An 18,286-nucleotide genomic window follows, 5' to 3' on the forward strand; every position below is an offset into this window, starting at 1 on the left:
GAACCGATGGCACGTGTCATCCGAGTCGGCGAGACTTACCAATGGATCCCCGCCGTCAGTCGCCGATAAGCATGGGTTACTGAAGGTCGATTCTATAACCCGGGACCTGCACGGGTGTAGTATGACGAAGACTATATACTAATATGATCACTTTTTTAACCACGAGGAGGTTGCTCTTCACGAGTGCCCGTAAAGTAAAGATGCTGAGGGATGCATCAAGTTTCATTCAATCTGATGGACGAGGTTATGTCATCACATCCGCCTACCCAAAAAAGTCTTCCGCTTTGTAATGGACTTCTTACGCCAATCCCCTAAGATACGATTTTGATCGGAGCCAGGGTACCCTTCAGGATACCACCCCGGAATGGCCAGGACCCTATTAAAACTTACAGTCCACGTGGGGTGTTACGAGCTCCTATGGTATACATGTTGGCAATCAACTGTACAGTGTGGATGAAGAACTAGAAATTGATGACGCGCCTGGTCCATGTGGAACTTTGTGAGTACCCTCTAATCCACAGTTAACAGCAAGCAGACCCTTCGATACTGTCTGGAATATCAAATGGCTCATTTGTTCATCTATGTTCATATGTACCGATTTGATTGTCTGGGTTGCTGTACTTTCTGGAGAGAAAATGTTTGGCTCAGATTACATGTGATCAAACTCAACATAGTCAAGTGTTTCCTCCCCAGCTTCCTCATTGATGTCACGTTCAATACCACAATATGTTTCAAATGCCCTCTTGTTGCTCTCACGTCTGTCAATGCGGGACGTACTTAAGCTTTCGTCTGCCTTCAGTGTGTCAGCTGATCCACCTCAGGATAGATCTTGGAAAAACAGCAATAGAGTTTTATTATCGAAATTGATGTATGACAGTCTTTTTTATGACTACCAGTTATGAGATAATTTATTATGATCAGATTGAAGTTATTTTATCTGAGGGTACTATACCCTGTGTCGCATCATAATCACAGGAATAGTTGATATGAGTCAAAGAGGTGGAACATGTTATACTTATAGTGGTACACATCGATATACTTGAAAAGTAAATAAACGTTTCAATTATGGACAATTACAATTGAAGTATGCGGACAATTTCTAATATATAGTCTCAACGTAACGATGCCTGATTCAAGGCAGTGTCTTCGCCAAGTACACGAGGCAGTTCTCTGACAAATTCAAGCTAAAAGTTAACTAATTAACATGAACCTGTATTCTTGACTCACCTGCGTCTCATCTCTATGGAAACGAGCACCTGTTAGAAGATGTAATATGATGCACTGAAGGCAAAATGTCAAATATGTAGTTACAGTCCTGGAAAACTTCTATCCAATTACTTAAGAAGGAAATTATTCAAACTAAGACATGGTTATGGTCAAACAAAGCTAAATTTGCAAACATGTACATAACGGAATTAAACTCACAGGTTCACACGAAAATACAAATAATTGTGAATAGCTACTCAATTTACTCAGCGTCAAACTGAAACGTATTTAATGCATGACCGGGTACTGTCATATCGATGTGCTATATGGACGAAGACCGACAGGGCAAATCTACATGCCGTGTCTAGTGATGAATGTTGAATCCTGTGCTGAAATCTGGAGGAAATATAGTGACAAAAATAGAATCAATAGATAATCAAGTAGCTGTGGTGTGGTGACTAAAGTGAATCAATGTTACCACTGAATATAGCGTCAAACTAATTCATAAATCGTTTTAATCCTAATTCCAAAATATAAGGTGCCATTTCGCCTGCCCCACAATGGCCATTTTCGCTAGATGAAATCTATGGTATTTTGCTCAGGTGATTTTGTAGCCTGCAACCCGTGTAAATAAATATACTGTAAGATTTGACAATTAGATGCCCTTTAAACTTCCTGTGAAGAATTTAGTACAGTGAACATTATTGTGTGTCTCTCGGAACGGAACATATGTGTTTACCTGCGTCTATTATACACATCTGTGCGTAGTGTAGGCGCATGTCGACGTTGTAAAACCCTCTCAGTAATTTCAATACGATAAATGTAACAAAATTAATTGACACTAATGCTACGTGGTACAAACGTATTTGGTAACATAACAAGTAACCAAATATCTCTCCTATAACTAGTTACAGCAATATAATCTGACGGTCTGTGTGGGAATGACAAAAACACTTTGAGTTGACGGCTACCCAATATTGCTCTGGTTTGATTCGTCACTCCTCCGAACAGCAACCAACCATGGTTTCCGCGACATGGGATAGCCCACACATCGCAGATGAAGCGGTTGTACCGAAAACGAAAACTTGTAGTTCCTAGAATGTAAAAGGTTAATTATGATAACACACTTGGGAGCATGTAAGTTCATAGCAGGAAGGGGGACACGGATGGCCCAGTCGTCTAAGGCGCCGCGATTCGCTGTGCAGAGTTGCTTCCCTTGGGCACACCAGAAACCTATGATTGTGGGTTCGAATCCCGGTTCGCCCCGATTATGTTTCTAGGTTTGTCAGCACCATATCCGTGCCCTTGGGTTTCACCGAAGTGGTAAACGTCTGAGACCTGCGTCACTTCGGGCTTTCCTCCCACATTAAGCTGACACGCCGTGATAAAACTGGAATAATGTTAAAAGCGGCGTTAAACCTAACTCACTCACTCATAGCAGGAAGCACTGGGTAGCCTTGTCGTTTACGTATTTGCTCGTTAGGTCTTGGTTATATTATCCATATGGATTACAGGAGGTGCATACTCAACTCATTCACTGACTCACTCATTCACAGCAGAAACTGCATGGTACCGGGGAGGCGCAGAGGCGCTGATGAATCTTTTTCGTACATGTCGTTGTACGCCAGCAAGAGATATTGTACGTCCGTTTCCTAGGGTTCATACAACGTGTTCTGGACACAAAATTGTTGTAGTTGTTGTTTCATATTTGTTGGTTTGGAAGACACGTAACAACACCATCCCTCGGCTTTGACACTCGGGGTGGGGTGGGGGAGGTGATGGGATGTGGCACACGGGTTTGTCCCTCTCCCTCGTTTTCACATTTTCAACCAAACCCCGGGGGAGCGCGTTTTATCCTGTACAAAGATAATGCGGCCCTATAACGTGAAGTTGTGTTGGGCGTACACGTTCGGCTTGTATATAGGCAGCAGAATAACTCACATCAGATTAATAATAACTTAGGCTGCCACCTAAGAATAGCCTGTGTACTATAGCCGAGTATATTTAAGAATTGAACGTCAGTTTGGATGGGTTCATTGAAGTGTGAACTATTTAAAAGCGCTGGTTAAACTGTGTGAACCTCCGAGCTTGCGAAATCGTTCACACTTCAATGAACCCATCCAAACTGACGTTCAATTCTTATAATTTCATACTTTGTAGTTTACTGGTCTCGCCGAATAATATTGTAACAATGTTTGCTTAAATTTGAAGTCATCTGGTTTCGCCGAAGAATATTAATTTACAACAATGTTATATTGACGGCTCTCGGTCACAAACGTTTCCCAATGAAAGAAACAGTGTAAACTACAAAGTATGAAATTATTTGCGAGTGACGTTCTGCAAACATCATTTGCAAAAAGTGTTGTAATGTCCAAAGCACAACGTTATCACAACATTAATTTGCAACGTTGTTGTTACGTTGTGGAATAACGTTGTCTTAGAGATACGCAATTACGTTCTGGAAATTTTAGTATTAAGTGATGAAAATTTAAATGCCGAATATATAGAAAGGTAATGCATTACTGCCTTGGTATTTTGACAAATTCATGTTGATTTTGATAAAGCAGTTCTATTCCTTTATAACTATCGAGAAGCAAACTCTATAACGTTTCACCGACGTTTCAGAAACGTAGCTACAAAACGTTGTGTGATGTCCAATGCACAACGTTTTCACAACGTGAATGTGCAACGTTGTTGTAACGTTGTGAAATAACGTTGCACGTTGACGTTATAACAACGTTGTGACAACGTAATATCACGACGTTACCAATCCACAACCTTTCCACAACGTTGTGACAACGTCGTGTGTTAGCTGGGACCTTTGTCTAAAAACGACGTAACTTAACAACGATGAAACCCACAATTTTCAAATTTCACACTATAACAGTACAAACATTTCCCTAACTTTCTATGTAAATATTGTAAATCATTAACGTGATTACTAGTAGCTTATAGCTCAGCAAACGTATTGAATATGCGATTTTTTACAAAATGTCCATGGCGGCTGTTTTGTTGACATTGCGCACTGGATACTTCGTGCGTCTCGTCAGGTTGTAAATCTCCACTTATGTAAAAACCGAAAACATTATGCGAAAGCCTGTTTGTTTCCCGATTACCGTGTTGAAACTGAAACATCTCCGTGGAAAATCGTCCGCGAAATCGTCCATTACGAATTTGTTCAAATATGTGTGACGCCATTTTGTCCGTAAATTAGTGAAATATAACGTTATCGTTTGCATATCATGTCGGAAAATGCATATTAATGAAAAAAATATTGATAAGTAAGGAATGAAATCTTATACCTAAAATCTGTGGTTTATTACCTACATGCTCATATAAATTGTAATGTGTAACTTTAACTATGAAATTTTAAATAACGTTGATCTACTTTTAGAAAGAAGAGAACGAAACCGCATTTCAAAATAAAAAGTAATTGGCGGTGTTGTTGTTTTTTTATTGCAATAAATTATTATTCTTTTCGGCCATTATTCATTTTTTAGTAAGACAATCATACTAGGTAATCTGCAAATAACATGCCCTTATGCATGTCATATTTTTACTTATCTGGCACAGAAATGTATTCCCCGCGGCTCACGTAAATCAGTTCACTGAAAATACTCCTACCGGGCGATGGCACGTTGACGAAATTTGCATACAGACGAATGAACGAGTTAGTCTCGTATCTTTATGAATCCTAAATAACGTTGTTTTATTTTCATTTTTAAATAATAACGATTATACGAACACAGAACAATAAAAAAATCACATGAAGCAGAAACTATACGAAAATGCCTTTTGTGTTGTCGACAGCTTTAGTTTTGAATATTTCAAAATGTCGTCGACCGTGTTCAGCGGTGTTTGGGATTTTGGATTTACTATAGCATCTTTGACAGCAACCGAGATAGTAGTATAGAACGGGTCGCCAGCAACCCCCTTTTGGTTGATCCGGTTGATCCAGGCGCATCCGAAGGTGATTGGCTGATCCAAGTCACGTGATCGGATAGGATGACTCATGCATCAACAGCGCGTCACAGGTGAGGGGGGATGAAAGGTGTGTGTTTATAAGGCAGAAAAGAATTCATAAGAAAACAAAAGTAAAGGGTATTGAATAGAGCTATGTGTATGGCGTGCTACCCTAAATAGACAGACCGTACCCGTCAGCCCAGTTTGAATTGAGCGCGCTTGACAACTGACGTGGCCTCGTCGTTTAACCAGCGCTCGCTAGAGCGTGCGACCTGGTTTGATGAATACAGGCTGTGTGTTGAAAGTACATCATACCACAATAGAGACGGGTTATGTCAACACGATATACGCCGGGTAATGTAGGGAAAAAAATGTACGTCGAGCTGGATCAAATTCATCTTGTACGGTCTACACGTTGTACACCACGAACGTTAGACAACCTGTATGGAAAAAAATATAGACAAAATAGATAAGACTACGCAATCAGCAAGCTAGCAGTGTCGTTTAATTACATTTAGCGCGCAAGAACGAGCTAATGTATAGCAGAGAGACTAAGCGACCGACCGCCCATAACAATGTCAACATACCCCGGCCGTACAATTAATGTTAACATACCAACCTCGCCTAAAGCTTCCCATTCATAAATTGTGTGACCAGTGTCCCGTATTTATGATATGTTAGGGGACTATGGGCGTGGTTAGCAGTTCATATTTATAAACACATCGTAAATGGCAGATTTCTGATGAATGAACCCGCCCGCACACATGTCTATAGGGTTATGTTCGCCAGAACTGTAAACAGTGACACATTGATAACAGGAAGGATGCGTGGAATGCACACGTCCTTGTAAGGGTAAAATACGCGTTTAAACTCACCATTTAAACGATGACATTACATTTTAGATGTATTGGTATCAGTGAGTGAGTGAATTTAGTTTTACGCCACACACGGCATTATTCCAGCTCTAGGACGGTGATCTGTCAATAAACGAGCTTGGACCAGACAATCCAGTGATCAACAGCATGAGCAGCGATCTGTGCAACTAGGAACCGATGGCACGTGTCATCCGAGTCGGCGAGACTGACCAACCGATCCCCGTCAGTAAGCATGGGTTACTGAAGGTCGATTCTATAACCCGGGACCTTCACGGGTGTAGTATGACGAAGACTATATACTAATATGCAAAAAAATTGAGAAAAACCAAACCAATTCATTCGTATCATTTATTGATTCGAGTCAATTGGTTCCATACAAAGCTGTGATATACGAATGGACAATAGTATTCACTCTGGAACATTATTTAGTCACTCATATACACATGCTGCTGCTGCTGAAGGCCCTATTGTTTAAACAGCCAGTCCATGTTTTGAAACACATTTCGCACTGTTGAATGTTGAATGGTTGTCTATAGTCTATGCTTTATCCATTGCTTGTAACGATTTCCGTCCAGGGGGTCCCAGTTTCACAATTCCTCTCACGTAGAGGGAAATTAGGCGTTTCTTATCGTTCAAACGCCTCAGTTTACGAGGTGTTTTCAAAATATGAATCAAACTAGACGCGTGGCGTTGACTCGGCATTCTCTTCAGACTGTTAGACTGATACAGTAGTGATGGGTATTTATGCCTAATCGTTCTGCTCACGATCGTCATCCTCCTCCTCGTCATCACCGTCGTTATCCTCTGCAACGCTATCAGATTCAGTCTCACTTTCTATTTCCGGCATATCCATCAAAGGCAGGATCTCTTTCATCTTGGGTTTTAGGAGGAGTTTGATTTTATTTTTGAGAACGGATTGTTCCGTGGAAGGATTCATGTCTCCCAGGTTGTATAGCATGTTTTGAAACAGAGGTGCCTCTTTAAAGTACGTGGTATATTCCATCGCATAGTTGAGAGTACTACGCACTAGATCCTCCCACCTCAGTTTCAATCTTCTCTCAATCCATTCTTGCGTTCGTCCCTGTCGCTTGTACTGTTTTTTCTGCAGTTTCATCTTGTCATGAAACGTATCGTACACCTGCTTCCAGATGCGTTGTAAGCCTACATTTTGCCACTCTTCGGCTTCCATATTAGTGAATGTTGACTTCCCGCGTGGAGGTTTGACGGCAAGACCACTGCCTTTCTGGGAAGAGGCTAGGTCGTCAAAGTCACTGTCATCGTCATCACTCTCGAGTCTGGCACGCTTTCTCTTAGGTTGAAGGCTATTGGCCAGACACCAGTGTTTGATATGTCGCTGTAGATCGTGCATGTTATCTATCAGCACCCCGCAATCTGCGCAAGCCGTGGCCATAGTCAATGATGTCTCACTACTCGTGTCTGAATCAGTTTCAATTGGAGTGAGCTGATGTTGGGGCAATCTCTCTTCTTGTGTCAGAGGGCTATCCAGAGATTCTGTTGTAGTCAACTTCTCCCTACGCAGATCAGGTTCAGACTGTGCTGTTGTTCTCCTGTTTTCCTCATTTATGAGGTTAACATGCAGTCGATCCTTATCTTTGGTGGTAGGTTTTAGATCGATGGTGAGTTGTCCATAGGGTGTTTCAGCAACCTTTTCATACATAGCCATAAAGTGATCCATATGTTCGGGGAAAATTCTACGAGCGAAGAGCTTGATTTGCTGTTTATCTATGGGGGAATGAAACAGGGTGACATAATGCGCGTTCAAAGCAATGTCTCTCGATTCCTTACCTCTCGGAAACAGATTTTGTATCAAGAGAAAGATCAATACATTCTTGTGATGTGAGGTTTGAGTAAACAGCTGCGAAATACGCTTGTCGTGCTTTGCTTCGGCCAGGAAATCATCCAGGACCAACACGTTCTGTTGACGAGCATCAAAGTAATCCTCGTCCAAGATATCGTAGGGAATTCCTTTAACAAAGGTCAGCTGAGGCAGCTGCTCACCGAGGTCCTGATATAATGGCTGCCATTGAGTATAACACCAAACGATGCGGGTAGGTTGGGGTTGGATAAGGCCATGCCGGAGTACATGAGAGGTAAACACAGACTTTCCACAACCACTGGGTCCCACAACGAGGGCATTTGAGGGAATCAGGAACTTGAATTGTTCTCGAAGATCAGATATACATGGTAAATGAGGCAGCCACGAGTGGACTTGCGATGGCGGCGGCGGCGGCGGATGTGCTTGTAACGACGGGTTGGCTTGACGCAGCGGCGGCGGTGGGTGGACTTGCGGCGGCGTTAGCGGGTGGGCTTGTAATGGCGAGTGGACTTGCGGCGGCGGGTGGGCTTGTAACGGCAGCGGCGGTATGCTATGTTTATTTCTCCTGTGTCGTAACATGACATCTCTCCTTGAAAACATTTTTCCACAGTCCGGACAGGTGGCAACCCCCATGGCGATCCAATACGGTGTGCGATTAGAGGGTATGGAGCTTTCTTTTATACCCTTGACTCTGTTGACGCTTCAAGGCAGCAAGTGCCCATTCCACCACAGCCTTCAACTCCGACACATGTTGTATTTTCACGGGTTGGGGTGTTGTCTTCGATCCCTGTTTGGTTGTCATCGTTTTCATTTTAGGTGTTACCTGTCTCTTCTTTGTCTTCAGCGTCGACTTCTTGGCTGCTTGTGGTTTCTTTCTCTGTTGTGATTTTCTCAACGTAGTCTTCCTAAATATATCTCTAGGGTCAAGTCTAATCTCTGATGCTTTCTTCATGTTGTTCACGTCCAATCCGTTTGATGGCGAGAGTAAAACTGTTTGTCGGGTTACACTACTGTAGAGTTTATACTGTCTTACACGTGCAGGGAATCTTGGAAGACACTCTTTTCTTCACAGCACACTTGTGAGTATGTTAAAAAAGTGATCATATTAGTATATAGTCTTCGTCATACTACACCCGTGCAGGTCCCGGGTTATAGAATCGACCTTCAGTAACCCATGCTTATCGGCGACTGACGGTGGGGATCCATTGGTAAGTCTCGCCGACTCGGATGACACGTGCCATCGGTTCCTAGTTGCACAGATCGCTGCTCATGCTGTTGATCACTGGATTGTCTAATCCAAGCTCGTTTATTGACAGATCACCGTCCTAGAGCTGGAATAATGCCGAGTGTGGCGTAAAACTAAATTCACTCACTCACTGATACTAATACATCTAAAAAAAAGTAATGTCATCATTTAAATGGTGAGTTTAAACGCGCATTTTACCCTTACAAGGACGTGTGCATTCCACACACCCTTCCTGTTATCAATGTGTCACTGTTTACAGTTCTGGCGAACATAACCCTATAGACATGTGTGCGGGCGGGTTCATTCATCAGAAATCTGCCATTTACGATGTGTTTATAAATATGAACTGCTAACCACGCTCATAGTCATGTTGCGTGTCGTGGTTAGAACCGTAATTGATCTATTGAAAGGTGTCATACATTCGTGTTCGGATATAGGTACAACATCTACACGCACATACTTTCCTACATCATTCAAATGTATTAAATACCGGATACGTTTAATAGACACCAACGAAAGAAAGGTTTAATGAGGGGAATACCAATATATATATCCTCTCTGAACTAACTCCCTTTTAAAATAACAAATGTACAACACATGTTCCCTAACATATCATAAATACGGGACACTGGTCACACAATTTATGAATGGGAAGCTTTAGGCGAGGTTGGAATGTTAACATTAATTGTACGGCCGGGGTATGTTGACATTGTTATGGGCGGTCGGTCGCTTAGTCTCTCTGCTATACATTAGCTCGTTCTTGCGCGCTAAATGTAATTAAACGACACTGCTAGCTTGCTGATTGCGTAGTCTTATCTATTTTGTCTATATTTTTTTCCATACAGGTTGTCTAACGTTCGTGGTGTACAACGTGTAGACCGTACAAGATGAATTTGATCCAGCTCGACGTACATTTTTTTCCCTACATTACCCGGCGTATATCGTGTTGACATAACCCGTCTCTATTGTGGTATGATGTACTTTCAACACACACCCTGTATTCATCAAACCAGGTCGCACGCTCTAGCGAGCGCTGGTTAAACGACGAGGCCACGTCAGTTGTCAAGCGCGCTCAATTCAAACTGGGCTGACGGGTACGGTCTGTCTATTTAGGGTAGCACGCCATACACATAGCTCTATTCAATACCCTTTACTTTTGTTTTCTTATGAATTCTTTTCTGCCTTAAAAACACACACCTTTCATCCCCCCTCACCTGTGACGCGCTGTTGATGCATGAGTCATCCTATCCGATCACGTGACTTGGATCAGCCAATCACCTTCGGATGCGCCTGGATCAACCGGATCAACCAAAAGGGGGTTGCTGGCGACCCGTTCTATACTACTCGAGATAGTAAGTATATTTGAACATTATTCTGTAAGCATAGCTTAGTGTTCTAGTGATGGTCTGAAATCTGTCGTAATTTGTAGATGATAAATGCATTGATTTATCAAAGATTCTAACGTTGCGATCCACCAAGCCTTCGTAACTTACACATATCGTAAGAGTTTACGATTGAAATTAAGATAATTTTACTAATATTTACGACCGATCCACAAAGCGTTCTTAATCCGTTCGTAAATTCATCGTCTTACGAAGTAAATTAAGATTGTCGCTCTCCTGTGATGGAGGTAAGAATATAGGGCGATTCCTCAATGACGTCATTAATTTACAGGGGAATACCTTCACTGTATTAACATAAGACGACGCCAGTCGTATCATCAACCGATTATGGATTCTAGTCAACCATTGACAATGAAACGCCCAAGGGGTAAGAACTCGACTAACAGTGAGTTAGTCCTTCTAATAGAGGGTGTTCAGTCGAAGAAAAACGTGTTTTCGTCGTTTAGCAACAATTTGATGAAGAAGAAAGCATGGGAGGACATTTCACAGAGGTGAGTGATTTAATGAAATTGTGTGTGTGTGTGTGTGTGTGTGTGTGTGTGTGTGTGTGTGTGTGTGTGTGTGTGTGTGTGTGTGTGTGTGAGTGTTTGTGTGTGTGTGGAAGGGTGTGTGGGTGGGGTGGGGGGGGGGGGGGGGGTCTGGTATAAACTGGAGTACAAATATGTAAATAATGATCACTTAAAACATCGATGTTTTATGTTGAATATGGCAGGGCGAGGAAAGCGTTCTGATGGTAAATATCTGTAGGCTATCTCACCAACCTGTCAACTGGGTGTTACTTCATCAACTAGGGCTGGGACGGGTAACTCGGGTACTCGGGTCGGGTAGGTACTTAGTAGGACCCGGGTACCCACAGGACTACCCGGACCCGTGGTTAGTCACAGGATATTTTGTTTCATGACATGTATAAATACATGATTACTCGACAATTTTAAGTCTCCAATGTTCGCATTTCTTCATGACTATGAACACGTTCCTTCTGACTTATATATGGTTGAACAAAGCTAAAACGTCAGTCAACTTTAGTGTATGCATGACCACATCGTTTAATACGTGTATCTAAAAACATTTTGCCAGGGCTACTGTCAAACTATTCCCAATCAGACATTTTGTACCTTTCTCTTGACACCAACAGCGGGTACCCGGGTAGGGTCGGGTAATAGGGGTGTGGGTACCCGGGTAGTGAAATTGGACTCGTCCCAGCCCTATCATCAACCCGTCTTTGGTAATAACTTGATGCAAAGGATATACATAAGCTGGAACTAGCGCTGCAGTGTCACAGGCAGCCATTTTGACACTTAGAAAGGGACACCACTCTATCCGTTTTTTGGACGAGACATTCTCTCGATACATTATGTTGCTGGGATTTGGGAGTTCTAACCCTTCACAAATCTTGTTTCAGCATCAGTGCAAACAGTGCATGGTGTCAAAAGACTGACCAAAGATGTTAAAAAGAAGTGGATGGACTACAAGTATGTGTATACACACAGAACAATTTTGAACATAATATTTGTTTATGTAAACAAATACTCATTGCATGGTATAAAAGATGTGCTTGTCCTGACATACATGTTCAGTGAAACATTCATATTTAGCTGTTATAAATATAGATTAAAATTGTTTATACTGGTACTTTTTTTTAGATAATCTGAGGTGTGTTTGCTTATTTCTACATTTGGTTCCATCAGGAGTCAAACAAGGAAAAAAGAAGCTGAAAGAAAGAGGGAGGCAACGAGAACTGGCGGGGAGCCTCCACCATCCAACCTCACTGAAATGGAACAGCGAGTGAGCCTACAGTTTCTTTTTCAATCTTGAATTTCATAAATGCTATATCATTGGGTGTTTTTTTTATATGTGGGCATATTGAGTACTCAACAAGTACAAATGAATATAGTTGCTGTTGAATTGTAATTTTACAATTTATATGAAAAGCTCTTAAAGGAGCAGTTAGATTGTAATTATAACAAACAGGTCATCTTTTGACCAATAAGTTATTAGGTAAAGTACTTCATTCCTTATTACAGAGAACATTAACATTGTAACATGCATTGAAAGAAATACTGATTTCAGGTTGTATCATTCATACCTCCCTGCTCGATTCAAGGCTGTGAGGGTGGCCTTGAAAGTGAAGAATATGAAAGTAAGTTGCGTAATTGGTTGTGTGAATGGCTGGATGTGCAGTTGTTTACTTAACCGGTCTCATAGTTTATGTTAATGACCATATGTCAGGCATATTATAGATTATCTCATACAGTAAAGGTAATTGTGATCATGTAAGATAAAAGATGAAGTATAAACTTAAAGTTGATTTTAAAATTTGATTAATAGTTCCATTAATAACCATACGTTTTGTAGATTTTGCCTTTTTTCATTGCAGAGAAATTGGTAAATTGGAACTACATGTATCTTATTACTTACAGACACTACCCCAGCAACTCCAGTTTTTCCAGAGACTCTTCAAGCCCTGCAGGATTTGCCTTGTGATGGGGCCTTTGTGCCACCTACATACATGTACTCAGAGAGTGTGATGTCAGCAGATGATGTCCCTCAAGGTATTACCATGTACATAATGGAAATTCTGCACAACAAATTTAATACAACTTTTAAGTGTTCTGGGTGGGGAGAGATTTGCAACTGTGATAGTTTATTGCAGGTATACCTACCACAAGATAAGATGAAATCATGTATACAACATCACAGGTCTTAGAAATACAGTTCATGGATTTTAATTGTATGCCTGAAACTCCAATCTCTTTATGTGTTTATGTATTAATTGTATGCCTGAAACTCCAATCTCTGTATGTGTTTATGTATTAATTGTATGCCTGAAACTCCAATCTCTGTATGTGTTTATGTATTAATTGTATGCCTGAAACTCCAATCTCGTTATGTGTTTATGTATTGTTTGTTTGCCTGAAACTCCAATCTCTGTATGTGTTTATGTATTAATTGTATGCCTGAAACTCCAATCTCGTTATGTGTTTATGTATTAATTGTATGCCTGAAACTCCAATCTCTTTATGTGTTTATGTATTAATTGTATGCCTGAAACTCCAATCTCTGTATGTGTTTATGTATTAATTGTATGCCTGAAACTCCAATCTCTGTATGTGTTTATGTATTAATTGTATGCCTGAAACTCCAATCTCTGTATGTGTTTATGTATTATGTATTATAGGGAGAGAGGTGTTTACTTAATATTCCTGTGGATATGTTTTAAATACAACATTCACATGTCTCAGTTAAATGATTTGTTTCTTTACTACAGTTGATGCAGTTTCACACGTGAAGGCCACAAAGACTCTCACTGGTATGTACAGCAATACATCAAATTTGAAATGATAGAAAGAGAAAAAATGTAATTTACCTAATAATGTATATAAACACAAACATTACCCTTTGTTCAGAATGCAGATAAGATAGACTAGTCGCATTATTATGTGTAAAACTTGAAATATTCTAAAAAGACCATATCTCTGATTTACTTTAAAGTATGAGTATTATCTTAAAGCATAACATCTTAATCTGTCATTAGCACAGATGTATGCCTGACTAATGTCTCAAATATTGAAAAATGATATGTATGCTTGAGTAGAATAAGGGATGAACATATACATGCCTGAACCTGGATTTAAGGAGTCCAAAAGCCCTCTCAACAGTGTTGCGTGTTCTGCAGTGTGCAGTGTTGTAAAATTCCTCAGACGGTGTTGTAGGGTTAACTATTGGCGTAAGCAGCCATGGGCAACATGCATGTGTGATGGAAAAATTGTAATTCTGTTAAACATACTGACCATACCATTAAATATTGAAAGACAACTTAAAATACCAGCTTATATATTTCACTTCAAATGTTATTTCATTTCATGACAATTTTATTGGTGTCAGTTTACATTGTGAAATTTGGGTTTAAGCACAAGGGGAAATCACTTTCACTCAAAGCTAGATTTTATGGGCGCTGCTTTCAATTTATGATCAATATATTTTAAAGTGACTAATATGAAATAAACATTGGAATCTGAAAATCACATTATGATAACAGTATGGTCTTCTGTGTGCCAAGTTACAAAATACATGTATCAACTTCTTGTTTATATGTTTTCATATCTCTGTAGTGGTTACAATACAATTTATATTTACACAAATGATATGCTGTTACCCTGAATCTCCTAGCAGCCATCCGTCATTCCCAGCAGTCTCCATATACTGCCCAATCTTGCTGTTTTGTAACATGAACGAATCATGAGTTGAACCAGGCCACTTGGAAACCACACTTGTAAACCTTTTGATTAAATATACATATAATTCTTCCATCAGCGATGTATTCTTAAATCGATATTCAAGTTATATTCTCAAGTCCCTGTGTGTGTGTGTGTGTGTGTGTGTGTGTGTGTGTGTGTGTGTGTGTGTGTGTGTGTGTGTGTGTGTGTGATAGTCCAACTGGCTGTTTACAGTTTTCCTTATTCTTTCTTTATTCAGCAGTGAGCATTGCTTTAAGTATTAAAACAATCGTCCTTTATCACAATGGTAATTCCGCACGGTAATAGAAACCTGTATTGGACCTCATGACAAAACCCATGTTGGGCCTTACGTAATGATTGGTCAACAAAATGAGTAGGTGGCACCACTAGTCATTGTCAAGGTCATTAAAGAGAGTAAACAAGGCGTGTATCCTTCGATGTTTCCCTGAATAATGTTGTTATTCCGTCTGTATACAAATGATTGATTCATACTGACCCTATCAATTCTTAAATAAGGATGTTGCTGGGTGTTGTTGTTAACGTCTGTGAAGTGTGATGTACCTTAGTTCTGCGTCACAGACAGCTTGAACGATTACGGCATGAAAGCCCTTCCTGCAAACGTAAACCGCTTCTTCATCCCCGGTGGGTCGCATGATAGGTATGAGGGTGCCATCTATACAACCAAGCACTTTTGGAAATCTACTAATGTTATAAAATGATTCCTTCGTGACACGTTGGTCGGATGTTGCCTTTGGGAACGAAATAAGTTTTAGTTGTTTGACAATGGCTTCATGACACAGTGGACTGGGATACCCCATGCAAGTCTGCTAGTTCAGTGAAGAACGACCCCTTACCATAAAATCTGAGGGCAATCAAAACTTGTGTTTCCGGGGACAATGCATGGGAACACTCTGTTTGGGAAGCAAGATATGGTTTTAGTGAGTCTGTAAGTTCAAATATGGCATGTCGTGGTAGCCGGTAGCTCTGGATTATAATGGCATCATCGAGCGTGTCAAGTACTTGACTTCGGTCTCGAAACACCCTTGGTCGTGATCTTATGCCTTTTCTTCTATTAAGCCAAGCAAAAAATATGCCGCCATCTTGATACTAAAGTTATGTCAGAAATGCTTGATTTACAATAGGTACTGACCACTCATAATTTTTCTCTTAACTTTACGAGATATTTTCACTTAGATAGCTTTGTGGATCGCTTAAGATTTTTGTCATAAAGTTACGACGGGTTTTACGATGTTCGTAGCGCTACGAAGGCTTTGTGGATCGGGGTCATATTTTCCCGATTTCCATTTCCGTCCCTGCTTACATCAGCAGAGTGTCCATCAAGCAGTATTAAAGACATGGAACCACTGATCACAAGCCCAAAAGGAACTGTATCAGCTAACATTTATTACAGTCAGTTGGATGTATATGTGAATTTTGTCATGAAATGTTCAAAGTATAATCAAACTTTATCTCCATAATTAATCTTTCTGTTGGGAACTTTTTGATGAATGATTTCCATGGCGATGTTATAGACTAGCTGTTATGAATACCATTATCCGAAGTATATTTCAACGGACATTTAATACAAATGAAACTATGTATAACTGGTAATGTTTGATGAATTTGAAAAAAGGTAATTTGTGAAGAATTTGGAGAGGAAAGAAGGCCAGGTTACCCGCCCGAAAAAAACGGACATTTCAGATTAGCACAAGCCCTAACAAATGCATTCACGGCTTGCTGTCTTCTCTCACATCCGCGCTTGCACGTGGCATTTACCGCTAAAATTTATGGATAACATTATGTCAGTTGAGCGAACTTTGTCAGAATACGTTACGGCAAAGATGTGCATGTGTTGCAGCGGTTGAAATTGGCACCTGTCCAATAGTTCTTGCCAAACTGACCAATAGTTAAGTTATAATACGGACAAGAAGAAATTTGCAATTTTTAAGGGTTTATCATTATAACTATAAGGACTAGAAGAAAAAACGTTTAGTTTCTATAGTTGTGTAGATCTATGTACGTCATTGGTTAAGATAACATTGGAGAATCTATTACTATGTATCAATTAATAATTAGAAAGTATGCTTACAAATAAATGCATACATGAATAATCTGTGAACATTTTTGAATATTCTGTTAATATTCCAGAGGTACACCCACACTTTCATAAGCCACTTTCGTATGGCTGTAATGGGAAGAACTTAGAAAACTATTTCTTATTCCAAGGTCCTTACTGTTATACTTACTGTCCTTAATGTCCTATATTTATTCCTTTGAAAAGTATCATCAGTCACAAATCTTGTAACTGTTTAAATGAGATATATATAAGACAAATGTACAAATCTCTCAATTTATTCATATTTATTTACAGTAATTACATGTGAATAATATATAAACTATGTACAATAAAGTTTTAAAAAAGTGTTGCATCTTTGCTGGAATACTACTGAAAGTGGCATTAATTATACTCACTCTATTTACATGAAGTACATAATTGTGAACAAAAGATCAATAATCCATGTAAAATGAATTGCCACGAATTAACTGGGATATTGCAAATGTGTGGTGTTGAATCATACTCACGCACCAACATGTCCTTTTATATATACACAAATCCATTTTCTATTTAGAGTAAGTATATATATATATATACCGTATTCGACGTAATAAGCGCCCCGCTTTGCTAAGATATTGGTTAGTGAACAATCCCAATTAGCACTCCTACCGATTCATCAATGTACACAAGACTTATTTATTTGCGCATAATACGCACTCGTGTGTTATATGCATTCTTAATCATGGGGGGGGGGGGGGGGGGGGGGGCGGGCGGGGGGGCACGGGTGGCCCAGTCGTCTAAGGCGCCCGATTCGCTGTGCAGAGTTGCGTCCCTTGGGCACGCCAGAAACCTATGATTGTGGGTTCGAATCCCGGTTCGCCACGATTATGTTTCTAGCTTTGTCAGCACCATACCCGTGCTCGTGGGTTTCACCGAAGTGGTAAACGTCTGAGACCTGCATCACTTCGGGCTTTCCTCCCACATTAAGCTGACACGCCGTGATATAACTGGAATAATGTTAAAAACGGTGTTAAACCCAACTCACTCACTCACTCTTAATTATGGGCAGTTAAATTCTGGAAAAATGTATCTGTCGCATATATTTCAGTGTGTCAGCATAAACCACGAAATTTATCTTTCAACTCTCTTTTTTCTACCAAAATAATATTCTAATAAGAGCCCCCTATTTCAAATTGGGCGCTTATTACGTCGAATATGGTATATCATTAATATAATTCAATCTAATTACAATGAATCGCTGTGATGTTGCTGTTATATTGAAAATACAGCATTGTGTCATACTCTCTCACAGAAATATCCTTATATATATATACACACACATTGAGTATTTACAGTAAGTACATCTATACAATATATATAATCAATTTACAAAGATTCCGGCGATGTTGCTGGAATTTTGCAGATGCAGTGGGAAGTCCTACTCACACACAGATCCTTACAT

The 18,286-nt window shown here is 40.1% G+C and overlaps 1 protein-coding gene and 1 pseudogene across 1 annotated transcript in view; one reads left to right on the top strand and one right to left on the bottom strand.

The window, feature by feature from the left end:
* The window catches only part of LOC139460432 (uncharacterized), a 289,333-nt gene that overhangs the window by 21,282 nt on the left and 249,765 nt on the right, over nucleotides 1-18,286 (bottom strand). The gene's annotated exons all lie outside the window — the stretch shown is intronic.
* On the top strand, nucleotides 10,858-13,872 carry LOC139460433 (uncharacterized; annotated as a pseudogene).

Source organism: Haliotis cracherodii, unplaced genomic scaffold (assembly GCF_022045235.1).
Source record: "Haliotis cracherodii isolate W230 unplaced genomic scaffold, xgHalCrac1.p SCAF_14, whole genome shotgun sequence".
Classification (NCBI taxonomy): Eukaryota; Metazoa; Mollusca; class Gastropoda; order Lepetellida; family Haliotidae; genus Haliotis; species Haliotis cracherodii.